Source organism: Sceloporus undulatus, chromosome 1 (assembly GCF_019175285.1).
Source record: "Sceloporus undulatus isolate JIND9_A2432 ecotype Alabama chromosome 1, SceUnd_v1.1, whole genome shotgun sequence".
NCBI classification, from domain to species: Eukaryota; Metazoa; Chordata; class Lepidosauria; order Squamata; family Phrynosomatidae; genus Sceloporus; species Sceloporus undulatus.
In genome coordinates, this window is record NC_056522.1 from 135,411,888 (window position 1) to 135,435,440 (window position 23,553).

At 39.4% G+C, this 23,553-nt stretch overlaps 1 protein-coding gene across 1 annotated transcript in view; it reads left to right on the plus strand.

The window, feature by feature from the left end:
• The window catches only part of MYT1L (myelin transcription factor 1 like), a 409,399-nt gene that overhangs the window by 86,327 nt on the left and 299,519 nt on the right, over positions 1 to 23,553 (plus strand).

The following is a 23,553-nucleotide window of genomic DNA, read 5'->3' on the forward strand; positions in this document are numbered from 1 at the left end:
AAAGAATGAGTTTTCAATAATATTTTTTCCACTAAATCCCATTTTAAAAATCTGTTCAGGACTCTTTGGCTCCTCATCATTTTAAGCCTCAAATTCACTGTGCTTAAAGCCCTTTTGGGCACCACCACCTTGTAAAAAAAAAACTTGGTTAGCTGTTTTTTTCCCCTCCAAATAACAGGCCTGCTAACACTGTATAATAGAACTTGAGAATCTCTTGCTATTGGCACTCAGTCTTTCTGAGATTGGGTCTTGGAACTTCTCTTGAGAGATCATCTAGCCATCAGCATTCAGAAAGCAAGTTCTCCGACACTGGATACATAGTGTACTGGTTTGGAAAAAAATCTGCCCCTAGTATGAACAAGTGTTATAAAAAGTCCCTGAAACACAGCAAAGTAGTACCCTGAAGAGGTTTTGGAGAGAGTGCTATTGACCATTGTTTGAGTAATATAAAAAACCCAAAATTTTGAGGTGAAATGATAAACAAAGTTGATGCAGCCCTCAAGGTTCTTGTAGAGTGACAATGCAGCTGTGCCAATCCCTGGCAGTTGCCAACTGCTGCTTTAGGAAAAGTAAGTTGAAAGTGAAGATCACATTCCCAGTAGTAGCCACTCTTGCCACTTGAGAAGTAGTGTCTTTGACTGCTCATGTCTACCATGTTACCTGCCTATGTTCTTGAGTCACCATCTTTCTGTGTATGCACCACCATTTTATATAATATCAACAAATGAGTATAGATTTGCTGAGATTCCTGGACACTTACCATCATCCATGTAGATTATGTGATCAAGTTTGCTCATCTGTCTCTATCAGGAATTTTCCAGTACACTCTCCAATTGCAAGTACCCAAAGAGTTCACAATGCTGCTCCAAAAAGATACTACTGAGCAACTTTTCTGACATGTGTCCCTTACTGGATTTTTTTCTCCTAGTATTTCACTATAGCAAAGAGGTATGATTCGCTGAGGTTTATCATTAATCTAAGGCCCAATTCAGACAGTGGAAATAATCCAGGTGTAATCTGGGTTGAATCTATGTTGTTCACATGCATTTTGAATTAATCTGATTAAGTTTTTTGGGAGAGGGGGTACTCCATCACCCACCCCCCACTTATCCCAGGATAACTGATGTCAGATTTATTTTCAAGTTTTTATACAAGATTCGGATTCTTGGATGTGTGAAAAACTGAAGTGAACAGACCCAGGATAAACTGGGATAAAACTGCATGATTGGACATGTTTCCAATACATTCGGATCATCAACACAATCATGAGTGCTGACACATGTGAGCAACTGAACATGCAGAGATGCATATAAATGCAGTTTGATAGTGTGAATAGCAAACCCGGAATTCATGAGTGAGATTGTTCACATAGTCACGCTAAAAACAACAATGTGTGAATGACCTCTAAGAGGCATAAACCACTTCATCCACAGGAAGTTCAGGATGGTCACCTTAGCCACCATTCTTCCCTTCCTGAAACTGGGAGACTGGTTGGCCTCTTTGTATCTACAGGATGCCTATTTACCTAGTCGCCTCTGTCTCAGCACAGGAAGTACTTGTGATTTCCCTGGTCTTCACCAAAGTGATGGCAGTATTCATTTCCTATCCCCTGGACCAAGGGGTAAGGTTCTTTCTGTACTTGGGCAACTGGGTGATGGCAACCCTATCGGAACATAAATTACACAAGGACACAGGCAAGATGGTTAGCCTTCTGGTCGATCTGAAACTTCATTTAAACCTTGAAAAATTCCAGCTCACCACATCTCCAGCTCTATCCTTCATAGAGGTGGTCCTAGATTTCAGGCTTGCTTGAGCCTTTCTCACTCTATTTTGGGTGCAAACCACCCAGGATCAGATCAATTATATGCTGTCAGTACAAGTTAGCAAGACTTGTCATGCAACTACTTAGTCTCTTTGCCATTGCCATGATGATAAACTCATGTATGAGGCTTTGGTTTCATCCACTGCAATTATGGTTCCTTTAGTACTTCAACCTGATGGTGGATCCCTGGTTGTTGTTGTTGCTGTACCTTCAAGTTGTTTCCAATTTATGGTGATCCTAAGGCAACTCTATTCACAGGGTTTTCTTGGCAAGATTTGTAGAGAGTGGGTTTGCCTTTGTCTTTGTCTAAAGCTGTGTGTGTATGACTTGCCCAGAGTCACCTGGTGGGTTTCCATGGTTGAGCAGAGATTCAAATCCTCCTCTCCCAGAGTTGTAGTCCAGTGCTCAAACCACTACACCATGCTGGACAAGAGGTTAATGATACCGGGTCAGATCATCTCCATACTGCATTGTTGGCTTTGGTCCCGCAACCTAAACAAAGCATGCCTTTCTATCCTCCTCAGGCCACAACTCTTGCCTGGGTGCACACTATGCTGGGCTAGTGGTCCAAAGGAAGTGGTCTCAGCAGGAACAGAGTCTCCACATTAATGCCCTGGAAATGGCAGCAGTCGTCAAGGCCTTCTGAGCATTTAAGGATTCCATCAAGAACACTATGGTCCAAGTGTTGTTAGACAATGTGACCACATTGTATTAAATAAACAAGCAATGGGGCACACAATCTTCTGCAATTAATGTTCTGGCACTGAGATTCTGAGACTGATGCATACTCCAGTCAATTGTCTCATTGGCCCTACACATTCTGGGGCAAGACAGCACTCTGGCAGACTCTTTGAGACAGACAACAGTTGAAGCATATAAATGACTCTATCCAAGAGGTCCTTCATGCTGAGAGCATATATATGGAGATCTCCCACCATTGACGCATTCATTTCTGAGAGGAACCATGAATGCAAGTGCTTCTGCACCAAGAGAGGCCTCAGCAGACTCTTGGTAAGCAATGCATTCTCCTGATCTGGAAAGGTCCTCTGGTCTATCTGTTTCTACCCTTTTCTCTCCTCATGAGGGTATTGGTAAAGATATAAGAGGATTCATCCAACTGCATTCTAGTAGCATCCTGGTTTGCCTCTTTCTTCCACTGGGACTACCTTCAGCTCCCATACTCCCCTACCCTGTCGACACAGGCAGAGAATTGAATGAAACACTTGTGTATGATTTCACCTAAATACTTAGTGCCTTTGCAAGCTTTAGATGACTGCATTCATTCCATTCTCTTGGCATCATGAAAGCCTTCCACACTGTTCATGTACACTCAAATGGTGCTCGTTTTGCACCTTCACTTAGACCCCTGGTCTCCTGTCACTGCCTACTGATGAGTGAATGCAATGGTTTTTCTGCAACACTTCAAGGAGATTGGCTTCTCTCTGTTGTCGCTGCAGATCTGCCTGGCCACCATAGTGTCATATCAGCCTGTATCTCACCTGGAGATATCCCTGTTTCAGAGTAATTTGCCTAATAGGTTTCTTGGGGATCTCCCACACCTCTATCCACCTGTTGGAGACCTGGTCATGGTCCCTCTCTATGGTCATCTTCCAATTAATGCAGAAACTGTTCGAACCCATGGCCACAATTGACGTTTACCTACTGATTCTGAAAACAATCTTTTTGGTGGCAATCACTTCAGCAAAGGGTGCAGATGAGTGCTGAGCTCTACTTTCGGACCTTCCCTATATGATTTTTTATAGGTATAAGATAGTATTCCATTTCAATCCTGCATTCTTCCAAAGGTGGGGTTTCTTCCCCATTCCACCTTAATCAAGACATTTTTCATCCCAAATGGAGATCTTGAATTGTCTGGATCAGTACTCACTGTATTGCTTCCCTCCATAAGTCCTCTTGACTGTTCATCCACTATGGGGGACGTAGAACTGGTTTTCCAGTTTTCTTATGGAGACTGCTGAGATGGGTGGTGGATATAATCTGTTTAGCATACCAACTCACTAAGAAAAGCATGCCACTCAAACCCAGATTCCACTCAACTCGTGCTGTTTCCAGTTCTCAAGCATGGCTGTGAGGTGTCTCCTTGCCGGAGGCCTGCAGAGTGACTACCTGGGCTCAGTCATCTACCTTCATCTGTCACTGTCAGATTGACTGCAGAGCATGGACATATGCAGAGTTAGGCTGGATGGTCCTGTCATCTGTCCTCAGCTGATCTGTCCCACCTCAATTGGTAAGCTAGTTAATCATCCATTTGTGTGAGGCATAGAGACCATGAAGCAGAAGGACAGGTCACTAACTTGTAATTAGTTCTTGGAGAGGTCACCTGTGCCCTCACACAAACCCACCCTCCTTGCCTCTTTTCTCATGACAGACATCAGAACTGAGAGGAGTAGGTCTTGGTGCTGCTTATGCTGGTGCCCAAAGGGGTGGAGTTATTGCCAAAAGCTACTCAGGTCTGGAACATTCCATGGATGGATCTGCACAGGTGTGAGACCAATTTGTGTGAGGGCAGAGATGACCACTCAAAGTTACAAGTAAACAACCTGTCGTTTTTATTGATTCTATAATCCATGATTACTTGTGTCATAATAACTGATATATTCAAAATATAGCTGTCTGAATGAAACTTACTAGATTTTCTGAATCTACAAAAAGCAAAATAACCAAATAGCCATAAGACAAAAATGCCAAAATCCATATTTTTCATCATTTATCCTGAGTGAAGCACAAAAACTCTTTTATTGATGGCATACATATGTCTCATTAAGTCAGTTCCCCTTCCCATTTTTTTTTTAAAAACCCTATTGCCCAGTGAAGAAATTTGGACGTCTCATAAAGGGTGCACATATTTTTGTGCTCTTTGAATTTTCTTGCAGCATATAACTCTAGGACTGTTGAATGTGAGTCAGTTCTGGAATAAAAATGCTATTCTTTGAAATCAGCACGTGTTGTGGATGTTCTTGCTATGAGTGAATTTGTTCTGATTTGCCTGTCATGGTTCTTCTCAGATTAATACTAAATTGTTGTGTGACTTCAAAATATGGAGATGTAGCCACTGGTGTTTTTGCTTCAGGCTAGCTAATAAGAATTCCAAGAATAAATAAATGGCTGACTATGGTGGAAAGTTTTACAACTGTGGAGTGCTTTGCTGGGAAGCAGTGCTTTGGTTGGAACTCAGGTACAGCCACTCTGTACCATGCTATTTTGCTGCCATTGGATGCCTTCATTTTGTCATTAGTGACCTGCCCTGTATGTGAATAAATCAGTAGGTAGCAGAAGACAGGTCCATTAGTACTCCCTTTAGTCCAAGAAATTCTGTCAAGAAATGGCAGTTAATTTTTTTCCATCATAGTACTCTGTGATAATTCAGTGATGACCAGCTATTGAACTCCCACTTCTATGAGGTATAAAAAGAACTGAGTGCTAGGTGGCACCATCAGATCACATACCTTACTAGAATGATGACAAGCTTCCTATCTTTAGTCTTGCCTAATTGTTTACAGTGGTGCCTCGGGATACGAAATGATCGGGTTACGAAATTTCCGGGATACGAAAAAGTTGGATTGGCAAAAACTGTTTCGGGTTATGAAATATTTTTCGGGTTACGAAATTCATTTCGGCGCGAAATTCAAATGCTGCAAAGTGCAGCTATAGGCTTTCCAGTGCTAACGGAAAAGTGTTTCGGGTTACGAAATTTTCGGGTTACAAAAGGAATGGCGGAACAAATTAATTTCGTAACCCGAGGCACCACTGTATGTGCTACTTCTAGGGATATTGGTATTGCATTTCCATACAGAAATAGTACTCTTTTTGCACCTCTCATCATAGGCAGTGGATTGCCTTAGAAATCCACATGTATCTGAGGCTTCTGAAATATTTTAGAAAACCACATGCACAAAACATGTATATATTGCTAAAATGCACATGGGTAAAAATGCAAACATGTGAAAATGCTGACAATTGCTTTGGTTAGTGAAAAAGTGTATACAATCATGCAAACATTATAAAGATATACCTTGAATGTTACTTTACTAGTTCACAGAAGTGAAGAGGAAAGCTAGTGTTTTTTCACTGCTGTTCTTGTGAATGGACTGCTTTACATGAGCAGTTACTTCACATGTGGAAGTGTGTGCTTTGTTGATATGGCTTTATGTGAATGAGCAGGTCTGTGTTGTACTGTATTCCCTATGTGCATGCTGCTATCTCCTGTGAGCAAAATTTAAATGTTGTAGAAAGTTTTAAAACAACAACAACAACACAACAACATTATAAATATAATAGGATCTGATCCACTTAACACATCTGGATTCCTCTTTGATCCTTGGGAGTTAGAATTCCTCGCTGAATATTGCAGTCTTGCAGGAGTATTTAGCTTTTGGTATATCAGCTGCTATGTAAATAACAGAAACTATAGGAGAGCAACCAAAAGATAGAAAATTAAGTTTCAGTGTAGATAAGTGCGAAGTGATGTTTATGATGAATTAGCTATGAATATTCATGGAATTATGGCTTCCTAATGAGCTAGTAATATTTAAAAGCCAGTTCACACATGCATTTACATTACCTAGTATGTCATTGCTTGATTAGCACTTGATGAGTCACAATGCATAGTATCCATAGAAAAGCATTGGTGATGTAAAGTGTTTGTTCTGTCTGTGGTATACAGACTGCAGTGGTTCATTCATAGTTGCAAACAACCACCTGGTCCTTCTATTCCTTGTGTGATGATCATGTTTCCATGAATCATGTCTCTGATTACTTCAGGGATTTGTTACTTCTTATAGAATTGGAGACTTCCACTTTCAAACAAAGATCACTGAGTACCAATATCCATAGCTACAATTTTGTTGTTGTTGTTGTTGTTTTTAAATTGAGAGGAGTATTTGTTATGATGATTTGGCATTTGTTAATGATACCCTCCAGAAGTGTGTAAGAATGTTTATGAGGAAAGGGGTTGCTTCCTTCTAGTGTTGATTAGTTTCATTTTAATACTGATACATTGGCCAGGCAAGCTCCAACAGATACTCTGCTCTGTCCTTAACCTCTTTCATTGGTGTCTGTGAAATTATTATGCTGGTCATGGATGTGAAACTACAAGGGCAGTACATGATGCCATGATGCTAGACATCAATAGAATGAAATAAGTGAGTGGACAGATAATGTAGAGCTAACAAGGTTTAAGATGTAGACTACCTCTGTTTGTTCATGGACAAAAGACCTGCGCCTTGTTAGACATACTGGGTATATCACAAAAGCAAGGTAAGAAGTTTGAGAGAAATATAGCATGATAGCTGTGATATGGTCAGAAACAAAAGACCTGTGCCTTGCTAGACATGTTGGGTATATCACAAAAGCCAGGTAAGAAATGTGAGAGGAATATAGATAGCATGATAGCTGTGATATGGCCAGAAACAGGCTAAAACAATGCAATGTGATAAAATTTTGCAAATGTTTTATTTTAAATGTGCAGTGGGAGAAATAGATCAGAAAATAAAATGCTGCCTGCTTTTTTTACTTTTTTAAAAGATGATTTTCAAAGGCAATTTAAAAGCTGCTGTATAAATGGTGAAAGCAGAGGTGAGGAGTTATAGTTGAGTGGGAAGGATGACACTGAAAACAGGAAAGAGGAAGATGCTGAGTTGCTTTTCACATAAGACCACTGAGCTCTGCTCTGCATCTATTATGTTGCTACTCCTGTTGTTGTTGTTGTTTTCCTCCCAGAACTGGCATTCAAAGCAGCTCACAATTTAAAAGAACAATATAATTGTTCTGGCTCATCCTTTCTCCTGGAATTTCGAAGGTGGGAGGAGTAGAGAAAAGCAGTGCTCCTGTTCCCCTGCTCCTCCCACCCTGGAAATGGCTGCCACATGTGTGTGTGTGTCCACAGTCACGGGGGTCTTGGTCCCCTAACCGCTGCGAATGTGGAGGACCACTATACCTTAATTGGTTATACTATAAAATGCCTTCTTTCTCCATATCCTATTACTCTGTTTTATCCTGTCTGCCTCATAGCTAATTTCAGGTCACCAAGTCCCTTCTTTTTAATTTCCTACAAATGAACATTTGTGTGTATATCATTAGCAGATTTTTTTTTGGTAACAGGAAAATTATCTTCTCTATGGTGTGGAATCTCCATGTATAAGAGGTGTTACAAGGAATCCAGGCTAGAAAAGATGTTTTCCTACTATAAAAATGGTTGTGTCTGTATCCATTTTATGACTAGAATGTGAATATGTGAAGAATATTTGCAAAAATACTCATTCTTCATAATTCTTCATAAGAAGAATGATATATCTGGCATCATTTAAACAGCATACCTCCAAAGTGACCCAAAGTAGTTTTATTTTGGCCTGTCTGTATGGGCCCTTTGTCTTCCTAATGTTCAACATTAAACCTGCCTTTGTACTTTCTTCTTTGACTTTCCTTAATAGCTGTTTCAAGTCTTCGTTATTTTCTGCTAGTATTGTGGTGTCATCTGTATATCTTAGATTGTTGATATTCCTTCCTTCATTCTTTACTCCTCATTCCTCTGAATCTAAACCTGCTTTTCATTTCTGAGTAGAAGTTGAACAAACAGGGTGATAAGATGCATCCTTGTCTAACTTCCATTCCACTTGGAAACCACTCTGTTCATCTGTATTCTGTTCTAACTGTAGCGTATCATCCTGACTATAGATTGTGCATTGGGGCAATTAGATGTATTGGCATACCCAGCTCTTTAAATGCAATCCATAACTTTTCTATGTTAACTTTTATTGGTCAGCAATTGTAGGAATCTTGATATCTATATCAGTTTCTGAGATCAAAACAGATTATGCAGAGCTATTATTTATTTAATTTATATCTTGCCTTTCTCCTATTATGAGACCCAAAGTTTTTTTATAGATTAAATTAATATAATCTATATAAATAAAATGTAAATGTTCGTTTGTTCAAAACTTTAAATCTTGGAAAGTTCTTCAACGATTGCTTTGAAATTTTGACACAACGTTCCATTCGAATACACGCATGTTTTTATATACATATACCTACTATTAGAGAGATGTCACACCTGTGACAGGTAAAAATATGTTTTTTAAAAAACAGCGCCATCTGTTGGATGTAACCACACAAGCTATACTAAATATTTGATTGGTGTTTGTAATCACCATCAATAAAGCTCAGGGCCAATCTTTAGAATTATTATTATTATTAACCTTTATTTATAAACACTGTAAATTTACACAGCACTGTACATACAATCATTTTAATTGGACGGTTCCCTGCCCTCAGGCTTACAATCTAGTTTAGATCTAGACACGGATTGCTTCTCACATGGACAATTATATGTTGCATGTTCTAGAGTCAGCAAACTACACAATCTCCATCTCTACACAGACAGTGGAACAGCAAAAAATATTGTATACCCGCAAGCATTGTGAAATTACATTTTTCAGAAACGTGCACTTTCTCTTTTCTTTCTTTTCCATTTAACCAGACTGAGCCACAGCAACGCATGGCCGGGTACAGCCAGTCTATAATAAAAAGAATTATAATAAAAGTAGTTAAAAGCAAATAGGCCATCCTAGTGAAACCAGAAGCATGTAAAACAGTTTAAGGGTATTTAAAACATGAACAATAAGAATAAAGGTATGGTGCATGCCCCCCTTGCCCGCCATTACAAAAATCCTTCTACAGCAACCAGTTACTAGCCAAAGACTTACCTAAATAAAAAGGTCTTTGCTTTCTGGTACAGGAAGAGCAAAAGTAGAGGCAAGCCTAGCCTCCTGTGGAAGGAAAATCTGTGGTCTGGGAGCAGCCATTGAGAAGGCCCTTATGCATCTTCACTGAACATGTCTGAAGCGGTGGTGGAATTGCGAGAAAGGCCTCAAAGATGCAGCTTGAACCAGGCCTGAGAATGAGACATAATTAGAATAAATCGGACTGTGTTGCAGTTGGTCATATGTTCTGTGAAGGCACAATTTATTAGATGACTACTTACATATGAGTTAATTTATAAGAAAAGTTAAAGTTGATATTGCCTAACAAAAATAAATTGTATTTGGAATTCCAGACACTGTCTCCAGCATCCATTAAATGGGTGAAGTATCCTAGTGGTGAAACACCTAGATTTTGGTAGGAGATAATAATAAAAGAGAGAAACCTCACACTTTAATGAAAGAATTCTGGTTGTTGTTCTTGTTGTTGCATTCTGTCCTCAGCATTACAATGGGAGTGTCAGATACTGTAGGAATCAGGGCAGCTCTGGAGCCATAATACTCCAGGCTGCCCCTGGAGTATTTTGGGCCGTAGCTAGAATATCTAATGATGATAGATTGCTTCCTTCAACCAACCAACCAACCCTGCCCCCCGAAAACACCACAGTTGCCCACAGGTAGTGATAAATACAAACCTGCAGTCTGGGGATTCATATTCAGGTCCAACTCTTTGATGCAATGTTACAAAAAATTGGTGACTAACAACAAGAAGAAGGGGATGCAGTGGCTCAAGTGGTTAAGATGCTGACTCTGTTGATTGCAAGATTGGCAGTTTGCGGCACATGATATGGTGAACTATTGTCACTAGTGCCAGCTTCTGCCAACCTAGCAGTTCGAAAGCATGCAAATGTAAGTAAATAAATAGGTACCACTTCTCAGTGGGAAGATATGCAGTCATGCTGGCCACATGACTACCAGAGCAGTCCTTGGACAATGCTGGCTCATCGGCTTAGAAACAGAGATGACCACCACCCCCTACAGTTGGTTATGACTAAACATTCATGTCAAGGGACTACCTTTACCTTTTTAACAAGAAGAAAATACATGTGCAGAATGCCAAAATAGAAATGGAGAGAGAACTGGGCAAAATTAATGGAATAGAAGGGGAAGAGAAGTCTGAATCAAAGACTGTGTATAAAAGAGAGTAACAACAAATTTTTTGGAGAAAGTACAGAAAGATAGGTGAAGAAATAGATGATTACAATGGGGGGTAGATTTGTCCCAGGAGATGGTAAAGCTAAGGTAAAGGGGAAAGAAATAGTGGCTTTGAACAAAGTTTGTAATGAAGAAAGGGTAAATATTTGTGAAAACGACATCTCCACACCCCAAGACGAAATAGAATATAATCTTGTGAGCACATTGGAGTGTTAGGAGAAACTTGTTTGCTCTCTCCTTGAACAATTTGGGTGCTAGAGAGCAGATACATACTCTTGACACCAGTGTGTGTCAGGCTCCTGGATTTTGCAATCATCTTAATAAAAACATCTCTACTGATTCAGGGTCTTTCTAGAGTTATGGGGTACTATATTCCCATTTGTTTCACAAAATCAGCACAAATGGAGTGATTGCGCTTCCTCTGAAGAACCTGATTTGTCTTCCTGTTGGCAGCAAAAAATGAGGAAAAATTATTCACAGTACCTTTTGCTTGATTTCTGCACTTGGAAGAATCATGTATTTTAATCATAGACAAGGGAAGCACAGATTATGGAAAATGTTGAACTGAGCAAAATAGAGTGGGTGTAAAATATCCCTATGGAAACAAGTTATTTTAAGGTTGAGGTTCATTATGAAGATCAGCCGGTAAATGATGACTTCAGCAATTATAGAATGTGTGAGGGTACTAATGACTGACAGGCATCAAAGAATCATTGTCTGGGGCAGGTGGCAAAGAAGAAAAGGAAAGACTGAAGTGACTGTGATGCTGACAGAATTGCATTAGTATTGGTATCATTGGTTTAAAGGTGTCACAGAATAAATTGTGAGTTCAGGAGTCTGTGAGATGCGAGTAGAAATTGGGATGACTGCAGCAGAAGAGGGAAATTGGTGGTCCAGAGCTGGTCCTAAAATGTGCACACATACTTGAAGGGAAGGAGCGCAAGAAATGCTCACAGAAGTGCTGAAGAATAAATTTCAGAGGGAAGAGAATTCCTTTGGAGGGAAATGACAGAATATGAATGGCAGCAGAAAAGAAAACATGGTATTCTTGCATCAAACAGATGGGGAAGGGAGGAATGTCTTACTTACGTCAGTGCTTAAATTCAGTTCTGTTTTATGTGTTAGGAAGGACTTTTGTCTTTAAAACCTGTTTACATTTTTAGATCTTGAAATGGAACTGTTTGGTGAGGGACGTTGAATTATGTAAGCCTTTCCAGCTTCTTTGCTGTAGCCAAGGGAGAGGCCATAGCTTAGTTGGCAGAGAACATGGCTTTTATGCAGAAGTTCCCAGCTTTAATCCTCCCACCTCCAGATAGGGCTAGAAAAGAATCCAAAGCTCTGAGAGCCATAGCTAATCAGGAATGACAGTACTGGGTTAGGTAGACCAGTGATCTGATTCAGTACAAGGCAGCTTGATGTGTTTCATAAGGTTTGCTGTTGCAGCCATTGTCACTTCTGACATACCACAGTGTAACACTGCTCATTTTGTTACTGCATGAAAAGGGGGCCTTCTCTGTTATGGCATCTATTGTGTAGAATGGTTTCCCAGAATAGTGACTCTGTGTTTCTATCATCTATGAAAAATGTACCTCTCTACCTAGACATTTTTTAGATTATTCTCCTCGTTTATTAATGTTCCAGTTACTCATGGTCTTTAATTAATTGTTTTAGTGGATTTTATCTTTTTATTGTTTTTGTATTTTTAGCTATAGGTTTTATTGCATTTGTTGTTCATCAGTGTGGCTTCTTTAAAAATGAATAAGCACTGTTAAGATATAATGATCACATCGTTTGTATTAATTTTATGACTCTGGAGACTAGGATTTGAATTCATGCTGTTGTTATTCTTTTTATCAGTAGAATACAGCATTAGATTATGGCCTAAGGATCAATGCATACATTTTGACAACATATAAATGTACAAGTTGTGTGTTTGTGCCTTACACACATGCACACACAGAGATTCACTTTCTCATATTAGATTTGCAAGGAGCTTTCACTACTGCATAATGGTATGCAAATATGTATCAGGATCAAAGGTAAGCCAGAAAAAAAAAGTGGCGTTGAGTAGAATAAGTCGCTCAGCTAGTAACCTAACTACATGACAGACCCACAGGCAACTTCAGAGCTGTCAGCTTCACTGCCTGTGGAGCTCACCAAGGAGCCAGGTGCTGCTGGAAGAATATTCTCTGCAGCTTGGCATCTGAGCTCTGTGTGATGGCCTTGTGGATCACGTGTCAGAATCACAGCTCTCATCATGCTGCTGCTGGAGATGGACACAAAGGAAAATAGGCTTTGCCTGTATTTATAATAATTAAAAATAAATTGTCAAGCCGGCCTCAACGTTTGCTTCCAGGAGCTACAGAATATAAGAAAGACAGTTGCAGCTTGGTTTCACTATAAAAAAAATATAATATGTTAATTTATAACAGAGATTAAGTCACTTTCATCAGATAGAACTCTCTCTCTCTCTCTCTCTCTCACACACACACACACACACTTGTATTCAATATACATATTGCATCATTGTTAATAGTACTAGATTGTGTTAACTGCATGCAAAGCATGTTTGAATGTATATTTCTCCAGATGTGATGGTCTCCATATGCATACCTAGACAGCAAAATTTATCTTCAGTGGAAGTATTGTCTTGAATTGAGAATGATGCCACTATAGTAAGCGAGGCAGAGGAAATTAAGCTGTAATATTTCTTACTTGAAATCTTGCAATATATCAAGGCAGGAGATTTTCATAGCCTTGCTTTAATGTATTGATTATTAACAATGCTAGTGAAGAGAACCACTCCTGTCTTGTTTAGTGTAATTAAAAAAACTCTTAGGTGAGAATATACCCCTGTATTCTGCTTCTTTACCTTTTCTCTATTGCTAGGAAAAGCTATGTGTTCCCTGTAGTTTGCAGCTGATATGATACTCTGTTTTAAAAGCTATACACAAAGATAGATTTCTGCTAGCATTTTACTGGATTTCTGATAAATCTGGGAGGCCATAGTCATGCATATTAAGTGTTTGCAGAATTCTAGTCAGTCATATTTTATGAGAATGTGTTAAATGTGTTAAGGAATCAGCAGAATTATATGATGTAGCCTTTTTTTGGGACTGTAGTAGTTTAGCTAAGGAGCTTATCGCTTGGCTTATTAATTTGGCTTACCTGTTCCGGTTTAAATTTCAATTTGGGTTGCATCGATCTTATCAGAAGGGTTTTGCTGCTGAATTTGCCACCCGAATACAGCCCGGGTGCATTCCCGCTTCCAGGAACACTTCAAGCGTTGATGCCGCATCCACTGAGAGACAGACAGATGAAACTTGCTGTTCAAGACCTGGAGAAAGGTCAGGGGTGGAAAGATATAGCTGAGTGTGATTGGCATACAAATGATAGGAAAAGCCAAAAGAATTAATGTGCTTTCCTAGGGACAGTGTGTAGAGAGAAAACAAAAGGGGACCCAAAACAGAGCCCTGGGGAACTCAAACAGATAACAGAACAAAATACAAAGCTTGACCACCCGTGACCACTGCAAAACTTCCACAGTTGTCCTATAATACATTTGCCTACCCCTGTAATAATCTGTTGGGAGAGTGTGAGAATATGGAATGTTTGGAGTGACTGGTGGTTGGCTGAATGTCTAAGGGGATTTATATGTATTATATAAGTAATGTTGATGTTATGCTCAGTTTCTATTTAATAACTTCATTTGACATTGTACACTTTTGCACACAGTAATGCTACATAAGGGGTATTGAGATGCTCAAGTTCAGATACACAGTGTCTATCATGTCAGCAATAAATGAAAGTTAGCTCCAAAACACACTGCAGAAATAATGCAGTTTGAAACCACTTTAACCTGCTTGGCTCAATGCTGGGGAATCCTGGGAACTGTAGTTTTTGTGAGACATTTAGCATTCTCTGTCAGAGAGCTCTGGTGCCACAGTAAACTACAACTCCCAGAATTCCCTAGCACTGAGCCAGGGCAGGTAAAGTGGTCTCAAACTGGTTTGTTTCTGCAGTGTGTTTTGGACCTTTGTGGGTTTTGGTGGGGATATAAAATGCATAAAGTCTCACACAGTATCCACTGTGTAGTTGGTGGTCACAATGGTGAGGTAAGAGGAGGTCCTCACAGTGGTGGCAGAGGTAGAGATGAGTGAACCCCCCAGTTGGTAGCAGCTGTGGAATTTGTAGTAGTCCACACAGTTGATGTCAGCTGATGGAATTAGTGAAAGCCCTCAGAAACAGCATTATCTAGTTCACATTTTTCTATTTGTCTGTAAGCACATCATGGGAGACCTTGTCAAGAGTCTTAGAGAAATCAGTATATACAGTACTACAGTCATACTATTCTCTTGAACTACCAAATTTGAATCTTTAGCTATTTTTTTTTAAAAAGACATACGATTAGCTTGGCCTTACTTGTTTTTATGAAACATATGCTGGGTTTTAGTGATCAGAGTATTCTGGACTTTCCCCAATGCCAATGTCCAAAATTCTAAATATATATGTGCTAAAACTGGGGGGGGGGGGGGTTACAGAGCAGATAGTTTCATATGGATTTGCTTGATCAGAGCTACATAATTACATACAAATGCTCCTACTGTTGGAGAAGAATGCTCTTGTTGGAGAAGAAGGGTGCTACTGCTAGCAATTGTGATAATGATGGGTAACAGCAACAACAACAACAAGAGCTGTATTTTTACAAATCTGTAGGAAAAAAGAAAATTTCTAGCAGCTTTCTATCTCTTTAAAATGCACTTTTTATGTCTTTAAAATGAATTATCAAATCATTCTTAAAATGAAGGTAAATATTAACTAGGATAGCATTTGTATGTAGTTATGTTTGGCATAAGACTATTTCAGCAAGACGTATATTCTGTCTTAACATTTCTTCTTTACTTCTTTGTTCTTTCTTGTTGAATAACTGATCTGTTAAACCAACTTTTTTTTCAGGAAGGTTGCACCAATGCCACTTTTAACTGTCCTGCTCTTGTCAGGATACCTAAAATTGAAATGCTAAATTTCCCTTACTTAGGCTGTTTCATAAACTATAGAAGTGCATGAAGCGGGGAGGGGGAGTAAAATTGAAGAAAGAAGTGTGTTTATGTGTGGGTGTGTAAAGCAAAACAGAGTGCTTTTCATATAATTGCACAGGTAATTACTGAAAAATCCAATCAATTACAAATTAACACCACTTCTATTGGCATCTGATTTTGCATAAAGAGTGTGTGTGTGTGTGTGTTAACCAATATTTCCTAAAGGGTGGGGGGACTGGGGGTCCCCAGCAAGGATGTCAGTGTTTCTTTAAATGTTGGGAAAATTAGCTTTGCCAGACGCTGGGTGACCTTTAGTACCATTGAGAATTCCAGGTTTGGTTTGAGTGAATTAAGATGATTGTATTTAGAAAAATGGAGAGTGCAATCACACACACACACACAAAACATCAATTCACACAGACACAGCATTCAGAACTAACTGAAATGGAAATACGGCCACTGGATAGGGGAGTTTGAGGGGTTTCAAAAGGGCGATATTAACCTGTCCAAAGTGTAGACCACTGAAATCAGGAGTGGCTCAGACCGAAGTCTATGGACGACACAGACCATACACAGAACGCATTCTGGAAAAACTGTATGCATATTGTATGTGCAGAGGATAAGCTTTTGAATTCAATATTTATATCTGAAAACTAGCATCTAGGGATGGCTTTCTTGTAAGGTAACAAAGACCTGATGTACTTTTGGAGAAATCAAGCATGGAATTCTGGATGGTTTTACCTTTAGGATTACAGAAACAGTGATTGGATGAGGACAACCCCAGGGTGAACGGACAGGAGATTTGGCTGGGTGTAAAAAGAGAGAACTGGCTTACTACTTCGATGTATTCAGATCTCCTTTCTCTCGTGGAGCAACAGAAAATGCAGAAGGAGAAGGAGCTATTAATACATCCATTTAGTCTTAATTGTGTTATTACCTGGACATATTGTCCACATGTCTTCAGGTCTTCACTTCTTTTCTCCTGAGAACCTCACCTAATGTTCCAAAAAAGTCATTGGGATCTCTTAAGAACGTATTGGCTCCAGATAGGAAATATGAAAATATGGGGACCCCAAATATAACACATGGTATGCAGTGTGTGCTAACACCAAAATACCACCACATCATTAATTTAGGCTTTTAATATATAATCAACATCAGGGAGGTTTTTATATGGGGGGGGGGTGCGCTTTAGAATTTTTAGAAACCTTTGTATATTTGAATGAAATTTTATACTCTCTTGCTAAGATGATTTTATTTGTTCTTAATTGTTTTTAAAATTTTAGTGTAATGTTTTTGAACAGTTTTATCTGTGAGCTACCTTGGCTCCCTTTCCAGTAGAAAGGCAGCATATAAATGAAACAAACAAACAAACAAACAAACAAATAATAAAAATCATCCCCCTGAACAAGAATTTGTTCTCTTGGTAAACCCTCTGAACAGAATGGCTATTTAAAGTTCAGTTTAATAGTAGAACTTGTTTCTACCCTGAATCTGAGGCTGAATCTACACTACAGTATACATGTAATTTGACACCACTTTAATTGCCATGGCTTAATGTTGTCGAATTCTGGGATTTGTACTTTGGTGACATAGGTAGCCTTCTCTGTCAGAGTGTGCTGGTGCCACAACAAACTTCAAATCCCAGACTTCCAAGGGTTGAGCCAAGGAAGTTAAAGTTGTGCCAAACTGCGTTATTTCTGTAGTGTGGCAGCAGTCTGAGAGGCACTCCAACATGCTTTTTCTGAAGATGCACTGACACATCTGTAAGCCATGTATCCCTGATCCAATTCTAGTTAAAAGCAATCAGACAAATGCAACAACTGGGACCTTCCTCAGAGGTCAATATAGGAGTCAAGCAGACTGGTAGCTTGGAGTGGACTTTGGCCACTCCAGCGCTCTTCACTCTCTGTTCGCAACAGAGAGTAGCAACCAGATGCCACGGTCCTGATGCTGGCTGCTGACTCAGTCCACAATGGACCACCAGCAAGGAGCGTTTTTTGTGCTTCTATTGTGTCGGGGTTTGGGCCACATTAGGTGTTTGTGGCACAGCTATGGCCTGATCTGGGTGTGTGTGCCATCTGCATGCCATGCCCCCAGATTGGCCCAAAGGCAGCACTTTTGGCCCATATATTTCAGGCCTTAGTTGGGCAATTACCAAGGCTCCTTGGCCAGAAAACTTCTGCATGTTATGTTCTGCATTGCTCTGGCCCTTTTGCTGCTGCTTCTTGCTCATGTTCTTCTTCCCACTATAAACAAATGAGCAAGGACAATAGCAAAGAAAAGGAGGAGAAGCCTTGCCCTTCCATTCTGGATGGCATAGCAGACTGAGCCCTAAGAGATGTCAATAGAAGAAGTGGTGGCAAACAAAGTAACAAGGAGAGGAGAGCACTCCAAGATGGACCCAGCAAGGAAATCTTCTAAGAAGGAGCACTTTTATCTGGCTGCAGAGATCCCCATTCATTCCCAAACTTTCAGCTAGCATAGAGGTGGGCAACTGTGGAACAACAACAACAACAACATTTATTTCTTACCTGCCACTCCCTATGGATCAAGGTAAGGAACACCAACAGATTAACAAACACACAGTATCAGTTAAGAACACAAATGAATTTAAAAGGACAAATAAGACACATACATATTAAAACAATCCACTTTTTAAAATTCATCATTCAAAATTCACAATTTAAAAATAATCTGGATGGGCCTGCTGGACTAGGAGGCCACATTAGCCCTCCAGGAGAATTTGGAAGGCCTGTTTTAATCCTGTAAAACACACACACTTTTTTTTACCCCCTCAAGCCCTCTATGGGACATAGGGGTGATTTTGGGCCTTTCTGGGTGCCTAGAAAGCATTTTAGCACATTTTGAGGCAAGATATATTTTTTTGGGGGGGGGGGAATATATGCAAAAATTGGTTTTGATCCTGATGGGTTGAGGGGGGCTCCAAACATGTCAAAATGCCTTCCAGCTTGGTAAATTTTGGGCACTTTGTCCATTAACTTGGGTGGATATGGGAGTGCCATCTGCTGCTGCCTTGTGCTGGGCCTGGTATTGACTAGATACATATTGAGGTGTTCATCTGGGTCATTTAGACTACACAGAAGCTAGAAGAGATTATCACATGGTAATTAAAGTGGCTTATTCCCAACATGACACAGTCCCATTTAATTTTTAAACCGAGTGTTATCGCACGCAGCTACTGCCGGGCAAGTGCAACCTGTATGGAGTCTGGATCTCAGCCACGCTTATCCTGTGGTTTTTCAAACATGGCACCCGTATTTGAAAAGCTGCTGGATAAATGCAGCTTGGATCCGGGCCACATATGGGTTGTATGCTCCTGGCTGTGCATGCGTGTGATAACACCCAATTTCAAAATTAAACACGACTGCATCCCGTCGGGGATAAATTGCTTTAAAGACAATGCGATAATCTCCAGAGTTCCTCCAGCAATATTGTTCTGAGGAATTTGTATTAAAGATCTCATAGATTCAACTTTTTTGTCCTTTTGTGTTTATTATGCTATCGGTAAAATAAACACAATTGCATTTATCAGGAATAAAATTAGAGATATATTGTCAGTGTGCCCTAAAAGAACTAAATGAAAAGGTTATGTAACATTATGTGGCTAGGATAATTGTTTATCTTGGGTTACATTAATATTTTTAAAAAATAATTTTGGCATATTACCATTGCTAGTTTTCTGTATTCCTGTATTTCCCAGAGTTTGGGGAAAGCTGCTTTTTTAGATTACGACTTCCAGAATCCCCTAACCAGCACTGCCAATTCTGATCCCCTCTATGCACCTACAGTCCTAAATAAAATAAAATAAAATACTTTCTGATGTCAGAACTGGCTGCTCCTAATTGCTTTCAGTAAGTTCCCCCAAGAAGGGAGGATACTTCATTCTTTTCTACTGCTTTTGTTAACCAAGATCCAATAAAAAACTTCCCCAGAAAGATTCAAACAGTCTTTGACACCAGCCACTATCAGGGTGAATTGAGTTTGAATAAATGATAAAAGAGGAGTGCACTGTGTTTGGATTTGTAACTAGGGATTACAATTTGCTCAGTTTTAAATGAAGAATGCATATTGGAGAGTTGGTCCCTGCATTATAAACAAGAGTAGTGCATGTTGATAATTTCCAGAAATTCAACAACACCCATGAGTCTTTGGATGAGAGGAATATAATTAATCACATCACCCAGCAGGTTAAATCTGACTTGTCTGTTGGCTTTTTTGTTCAATACCTTTCAAGGTCTTTGAGGATAATCTTGACTGAATGACTAAAATGTCTGCTAACTTCAATTTACAAGTTAGAACAGTTAAAGAGCTTTTGTAGATGCTGCCTTACCTCCCCTCTCACTTTTCCACCGTTGTCCTCTAGTCTTGGGTGCAGACTATCTGAAGGCCCATATCTCCATGTACATGCCTGTAAGGGCCTTACAATGTACAGGGGAAGGTTGTCTCTCCCTCCCACCACATTCCTAGATTTGGCTGGTGAGGACATGGAAGAGAGGCTTCTTGATGGCTGCTCCTAGGCTTTGGGACTTCCTCCCAAGGAGATTATGGCCTGTTACAGACAGGCCAAAATAAAGCTGCTTCGAGTCACTTTGGAGGTATGGTATTTCAATGATGCATGCGTCTTAAGAGGCCAAAAGCCGCACCAAAGCCACACGCCAGTTCTAAGGACTGGAGTGCAGCTTTGGTGCGGCTTTTGGACTCTTAGGACGCATGCATCATTGAAATACCATATCTCCAAAGTGACTCGAAGCAGCTTTATTTTGGTCTGTCTGTAACAGGCCATGATTTCTCTGTTGTCTTTTCAACATCAGGCAAAGACCTTCTTGTTTAAACAGACCTTCAGATTTAACTGACCAGGGAAGAAGGGCAGACACTTATGGGTTCAGTTTTTAGCATGTATTTCATGTTTTTAAGGTTTTAATATAATGTCTTAAATGTTTCAATTTGATTTATGTTTTAATGCCTTTTTAACTTTTGTATTTCCCATCATCTTAGCTGTTCTGTTATAAATGTATAAAATAGCTGTTTTGAGTCCCATTTGAGGGAAAGTGAGCTGTTCATTAATTATTTAATTTAAAATTGAAGGTTCTTGTTGAACTCCATGGATTATAGCCATGATTTGGGTAAGATGATTCCTTAGGGTGATCCCTTAAGGTGTGGTTCTTAAACTACACATATTAGTGGATAATTTGTGAAGTAATGTGGTGTTTATTGGCAGGATAGAATCGGGCAATTGCTGTCAATAAACTAAAAATGACACCTGTGCTCTCTTCATTGCCTGATTATCTTTCTCATTGTGCTGATTCAATGAGTTTTAATATGTTGGAAATGAAGGACCTATGAGAAATATGGAAATGAGTCCAAAGGCTTGTCTACACTAAGAAGATAACACTGGATATATGGTGTGATCTGTCCAGAAAACAGACAGCCACATGTGCAGCAAAACCACTGTTTTAATCTGGTTTAATAGAACCCATAGTTTACTCTGGAATTTTCAAGGAAACTCTGGAATGTTTCCAGTTTTCTTGGCTATTTGGACAGCTGGACCAGGTCCTATTTTTCACAACTTATTTACTGGCCCAGCAGCTGCCTGTGAGATGCAGGCTGGCACCGTTGCTTCTGTTGAAGTCCGAATGGGCTACCCATGTGATCAACAAGAAGGTGGTAGAGCAACTTCCTACTTCTTGGACACGTGTCTATATGCCCCCTTCTGATTTCAGCAGAAATGATGGCGTTGGCCAGGCTCTTGCAGGGATTTGTGGCTGGTAGGGTGGTGGCAGTAGTACTGGGGACACTGGGGAGAAGGGGTCAGGCCCGTGACAATGATGCAATGTTGGCCCCACTGGACTGTGTGCACAATTATGCAGTGTTGCCCCCGATTTGACCTGATGTATGTGGTTGCCATTGTCATTGGCATAATGCTCTGGACTGGCCTTGAATCAAGCAGCCGGGGTAGATACACCTCAAGAAACTAAGTCTTTAAAAATCCCCAATATATATCTGCTAAATGCAGGGATCACATATTGAAGACAGTGGGCTGCCACTGTATTGGAAGAAATGTGTCTCCACTAAGCTCATAAATAAAACTGATTGTAAAGTTTTCACAGATCCTAAACTTTTTCTTATCTGATGGTTCATGTTGAATATTAAAAGGAAAATACATTGAGCACATATTTCTTCAATTACTTCGGATCTGCAGAATAAATCAAGAAGTAAGTGGAAAATATCCAAAGTATGAGAAGATGAGGGTTTTGTTCAAGCTTTACTGCTTTTTCATAATTTTAATTTCCCTAAAATGATTCTGTAGGAGTCCTGAAACCTATTTTTAAAAGACTTGTTATTCCTAACTTAGCTATAAATTCATTACTGTTCATCATGCTTAACATTTACAGTTTATGACTGCACCCCTGCATATGGTTGCATAGTTGTTTTAGGGCTATTGTCAGATTAAAGAGATTAATTATGAATTTTAGTCAATGAATACATTTTAATTTATATACATTTGCATATTAATAAAATAATAATTCTCAAGGAAATAAAAAAATACTTTTTTGATGTTATATGAAAGAAAAGAGAATACTTGTTCTAATATGGTGCCTCCCATGTGTTGTTTATGCAAGTTCTCGTATCCTTTTTTAAAAATCAACTTAATTAATTGTGAACACCTTGTTAGTCATTTTATAATATTTTAACTCTAACTAATTGACAAATCATTACATTCCTACTCATTATTTATTGTTCTTTGTAGTCTGCGTCTCCTGTAGACTGGCAAATGATTAAAGGGTAGTGATTTAAAGATCAAATATAAAAAAAGGTGGGTTCTGATAAAAGATCAAATATGATATCTCATTTAAATGTGAATTAATATACATTCATAGGGCCCTTTTACAACCCTAGCTTCCTAAGAGCCCACAAACCCAACCCAAATAGAAACAACTTTTGTTAGAGGACTTTGGTGAGATTTTCTCAGGGAATAAACTGCACTGAGGAAAGACAACCATTGGGATTATCTCTCTACCTCTTTATATATTTTTAAATATCTTCTCTTAAAGTAAAGGTAACCAGATGGCAGTATGCACTTGCCATAGCATTGAAAGCACTGAAAGACTAATCCTGGTTAAGTTTATAGACTGGGGTATAGACTTGGGTTATATCTACACTGCAGAATTAATGGAGTAACTGCTATAACTGCCATGACTCAATGCTATGGAATTCTGGAATATGTAATTTTATGAGATATTTAGTCTTTTCTGTCAGAGAGCTCTGGTTCCATAACAAACTACAAATCCCAGGAATCCACAGCATTAAGCCATTGCAGTTACGGTGGTGTCAAACTGCATTAATTCTGCATTGTGGCAGCAGCACTAGAGGTCATAAAGAATACTGGTGGAAAAAAATTCAGTACCTCAGCCCAAGCATTTCAAGGTGGTTATAGAAAACTGAAAACCCAAGGGAAGGTTTTAGAAGCTGCAGCACAGAGACAGCTTCAATTGTTGTCAGTCAAACTGCATGTTACATTACAAGTTTAATTTGCCTTACATAACTTTAAAAAAAACAACCAGTAGGTTTAAATAGCAAGTTAGTTCTGGCTTAGAACTGGTTGAAGACAATCAGGTTTCTGATCCTTTGTTGGATAGGTGTTACATCAATTGGGAGGGAAGCTAACATTGATAAAATGTTAGTCTGTTGCTCAGGTGATGCTGTTGTACTTTATTTTGTATACCATATATATAAAGTA